The sequence below is a fragment of the Eptatretus burgeri genome, chromosome 9, assembly GCF_056783735.1.
Source record: "Eptatretus burgeri isolate ZD-2024b chromosome 9, Ebu_testis_v1, whole genome shotgun sequence".
In the NCBI taxonomy this organism is placed as follows: Eukaryota; Metazoa; Chordata; class Myxini; order Myxiniformes; family Myxinidae; genus Eptatretus; species Eptatretus burgeri.
In genome coordinates this window covers 31,315,800-31,320,799 of record NC_140969.1, presented here as the reverse complement: position 1 = coordinate 31,320,799, position 5,000 = coordinate 31,315,800, and positions in this window count along the sequence as shown.

The following is a 5,000-nucleotide window of genomic DNA, read 5'->3' as shown; positions in this document are numbered from 1 at the left end:
AAGGGGTTGTTATGGCGGACCTTGTGACGCCCTGTGGAAATGTGGTTGGGACAAATCGCAGAGAGAGCAGGGGGGCAAGGCTGGAGAAAGGAGTCGGTAGAAGACAGAAAGACCACCGACCAACCTGCGGTGATTGAGTGTCAGTAGAGGCCCAAAGACTCAGCTTCATTGCGGGAGATGCCAATGATCTTAAAAGCCCTGGTTTCGACAGCGACGTGAAGCCGAGAAGGAATGGGAAGGCAGGAGACACCAGCCCAGAGGGAGAGCAGTACTCCATCAGGCTACGGACAAAGCTTTGTAAGTAGTCCAGGGAGCTCAAGAGGGCCGAGGGAAGGACTTTTGCCACGAGCGGAGGATTCCCAGTCGGCGACTGGCTTTTGAGGCAAGGTTGGAAATGTGACTTTCCCAGAGAGAAGGTCATAGCAGATAGTGAGACCCAGAAGCTTGGAAAGAAAAGACTTCTTCCAGAGGGATTGTTGAGAAAGTGGATGGGGGGGGTTTTCAAAAAACGGTCCTTTCCGAAGAGACATGGTGAGAGTGTGAGATTTGTGTGGATTAAGAAAGACATGTTCCACGTGTAGTGGACCAGTTTGTGATTTTATCCAGATCTGCAGTGAGCGAAGAAAGCACTGCTTGCCGGTCTGAGGGATGACAGATGGTACTTTGACAGAGGTGGAGTCATCGGCAAAGAGAAATAGAGGATTTTCCAGAGAGTCCGAGAGATCATTAATGAAAACCAGAAAAAGAACAGGGCCCAGAAACGCTGCCATGCAGGAACTCCCAGCCTGCACATGGAAGAGGGGATGAAGGAGAAGAACTCCATTTAGAGGGCCCACACGTTGACTGCGAGCAGGAGAGGAAGTCTGCGAGCCATGAGTGGAGATGGACCTTGCCCAAATACCATGGAGAAGAGAGTTTGTGGTGAAGTAGTCTTTAGCAAAGGGTGCCAGACTGTGTCAAAAGCACGTGGCCATATGTCCAGGGGATGCGGCTGGGATTTCCTGTCTGGCATTGAGGACCTCCATCCATTGATGGGAGAGCAGTAGCAACATATCCAGGGTAGAAGTGACCTGGTCTGAAACCAAATTGATGATTGGAAATCAAGCCATTGGAGAAGAAGAGGAAGGATTTCATGTCTGAAGCGATGGTGGATTCCATAAACCTTGCTTTGATGATTGGGAGAAGGCTGATTGGTCTGTAGTTACAGGGATCTGTTTTTGCACACTTTTTATGCAGGGCAGTGATGTTAGCAGATTTCCAAGCAGATGGCAGATGACATTGGGAAAATGAGAGGGTGAATAGAACAGAGAGAGGGTGGAAGCAGAAGCAGAAGAGCAGGCTTTGAGGACACGTGGGCTGATACCGTCTGGACCGGTTGCAGAATCTGACTCGAGGTTTGAAAGCAAGCTCTCTCCCACCTTGTCAGGAGAAAAGGATACAGAGTCCAGGGACAGTTGGGTGCGACGCTGGGTAAAGTGGGTAGAGATAGTGATGGGTTTGGGACACAAGATTTAGCTGCAAACACCGAAGGTTTAGACATTCAGCTTTATCACGTGTGGAATCAGCAGTGCGACCATTTGAGGTAGAGAGGAGGGGATGGAGGGGGAACATGCACCAGAAACAGATTTGATTAAACGCCACCAGGATTTTGAGGAGAGGGAGAGGTTTGAGAGTTCCAGACTTGAGATGAGAAAGATGTTGTTTTCTGAGCTCTCCTGAGGGTAGATACACACTTGTTCCGAGCTTTGTGGAAAGAACTGAGATTGCTCCTCAGTTGGGTTTGCTTTCCCATGAGGCAAAAGCTAGGTGTTTCAGGACAACTGCCTCGCCACAAGCTTCAGTAAAACCAAGGGCGGCGGAGGAAGGAGTGAGACAACTGGGCCACGAGAGGGGATAAATCTGTGCATGAGGGAGAGCAAGTTTCTTTGAAAGAATTCCCAGGATGAGTTGATGTTTGAGAAAGTAGTGATAGGAGACCAGTCTGTAAGTTTACTTTTACTATCTTTACTTTTACTATCTTTCTCTTTTTTCTCTTTTACTATCTTTATTTTGGACCAGCCGCCATTATTACCACCACCAACCACGTCTCAACAGCCATCACAACAACAACCACCAACCACAACGCCGCTTCACAACAACCACCAACCACAAGGCCGCTTCACCACAACCTTCCCGGCCTTTACCGTCACAACTACGCCACCATCGCATCACCGTCATCTCGCGCCACTCGTGGGCACCGATGCTGGACCAAGTGCGGGGCGCGCACCGAGCAGCGTGTTCAAAAATATCACGGACTTTCCGCAGAAAAACGGATCAAAAACTACTCACGCCCACTTTTGTTCCGTCCAATCAGTGAAGCGAGGGGGCGATTTGGCCCCCGCCTCCAGAGCGTTGGAGGGGCGGTAGCTATATGCAAATACATGGATCAAAAAGCATTCACGCCCCACTTTTCCTCGGGCCAATGGGGAGCCAGCAAGAGAGGTGAAGGGTCGGAGGCAGAGGGTCAAGGGTAAAAAGAGCGAAGCCACAGGGCTTATAGAAACAACTGCGTTCGTGGACAGAGTGGAGTAGGAGTTGAGTAAGAGTTCAGTTGGAAGTTGAGTTGAGGTGTGCGAGGTTCAAGAGAGTCGTCGGTGGAGCTGGAAAGAAGTGGTACTAGTCAGAGTGAAAGGGGCCGGGCCTGTGGAGAGGTGGCACGACGGCGGCGGCGGACGAGGGGGGTGCTCGCGTCGGTGCCAGGAAGGCTGCACACCAGGAAGGCCAGCAACGCGACCGAGGTGGAGGAGGAGACGCTCGCCGCAGGACCCGAGACAGGGTGAAATCACTCCTCCCCCCGAGCATCAGCAACCCCCTTCCTGTTTCCCCCCCGCGCTGAGATAGTGCGACAAAGGGGGCCCCTCTCCCACCCCTACCAGACACCGTCCGCGAGGCCCGCGGATTTGAGGCACCACACGTAGCTCCGCGTCTCATCATCGAGCGGGGAGGCCCGACACGGTCTCGGCCCCAGAGCCCGCCTACCCCCCTCATCCTGGAGGGTGGTTCTCTTTTCTTTTTGCTTTGGGAATATATGTGTTATTGTCGGCGCCGTCTGAAAGTAAAATTGTATGGCACGATGTTACCGTGTGCCAGTGAATGCCGGATAGATCTGCATTGTTGCATTTGCTTTTTTGTGTAATATTGCATTGTCTTCTTCTTTTACATGTGCTTTTGGTGGAATTGTATATGTGTGCTTTCCGTTCATCGTGAAATAAATGTGCTTATTGTTGAACTGTTTTCCATGCAACTTCGTCTTTTCACTATTGAATCGCCATCTTGCTTCACGTAAAGGGTTGGTGGTAGACTTTCGCCTTCCGATAGTGTCGAACCGTCGGGGCAGACGAATAACACCGCTCGGTTATCGATGATGCAGAACGAATTAACTTAAAGTGGCCCGATGTTAAGCTCGACCTATGGCGGCGGTGTGAAATCTGGTGCCAGTCTACCCTCCGTGTAGGTGCCGTAGATCGAAGGTGGCGAGCAGCCCTATCGCACGCGGGGGCGGTCTTGGCACGATCGCGGTGGGGCCGAGAAAGGTCCACCCGTGACTGGTTCCAGGCGTTGATCCGAGAGGGTCACGACTGGATTGTCCGTCCGGTGGGCGGCGTGCCGCGATTGGAGTTACGTGGCCGTTCGCCTTACGCCAGCGGGCGTGGTCCGCCAGCACTGGTGTCAGGTCGTGCTATACAAACCCATCGCCACTCCTCACGGCACTGGTAGCGGAGAGCAGGAAAGCGGGCTCTCCTGTCTCCGGCTAAATTCTGCGGGAATCGGTCCAGGGGTGAGAGGAGCGACCCCCGATTCCCTCCAAATTACGAGCGAGCTAAGTGTACCCTTTAAGAGAAGCAAGATGGGCGTCTCAAGGCGACGGGGAACCGGGGGGTATTAGAAATGGATGCTAGAATGTGTAGAATCCATGGCTCAGGATTAAAATGCCAGTTAGGAAATGTTGATTGTGCAGGAAAACGAACTGCGCCCAACTGAACCCCAGAGCCCGAAATAGATGCGGCAGCGGCATGAGGTATGACACCTCCCCTCCCCCTCTCCCCCAGCCCCGACCCTTGCAGGCCGAAGCGGCTCACCCAAGCGCACCTTTGTCACTACCGTGCCTTGCTTATACTTTCCCCTTCTCTCTTGCAGCTACCCTTCTGTCACAAATCACTCTCCTGCAACTCTTCTCCACCCACTCCCATCCTGCCTACACGCTCTTTTTCACTTCTCTCTCACACTCTCCGTTACTTTGGACAATTGAGTCCCAAGTGTTTAAGCAAATCCACCTTCCCCACCTCAACTCCTTGCAACTGCACCATACCACCACCCTCCCTCTCATTCACGCACATGTACTCCGTCTTACTCCTAAGACTAACATTCCCCTTCTCTCCCAGTCATTACCTCCACCTCTCAAGGCTCGATTCAGCCTGCTCCCTACTCTCCCTGTAGATCTGTGATGTCCATCCATGAACGTCATGGTCCATGGCAGAACTCCAGTCCCTGATCTAGATCCGTCCAACCTGTCCATCACCATTGCAGGCAGGAAGAGGGCTCAGAGTCTGATCCTTGGTGCAATCCCGCCCCAACTTGCTCGCCGGTCCGTCATTCCCTACCGCCACACCTCACCGCTGTCACACTGTCCTCAGCACACTATCCCTGCACGATCCTCACATACTTCTCCAACACTCCTGACTTCCTCATACAATACCCTGGCACTCTCTATTGGCACCCTATCATAAGCTTTCTCTAAATCCACAAACACACAATGTAACTCTTTCTGGCCTTCCCTATTCATGTCCATCAACATTCTCAAAGCAAACATCACATCAGTGGTGCTCTTTCCTGGCATAAACCCATATTGCTGCTCACAGATCATCACCTCTCCTCTCAACCGAGCTTCCACTACTCTTTCTCAACACAACTTCTTGGGTGTGACTTAGCAACTTTATCCCTCTGTAATTTCCACAGCTCTG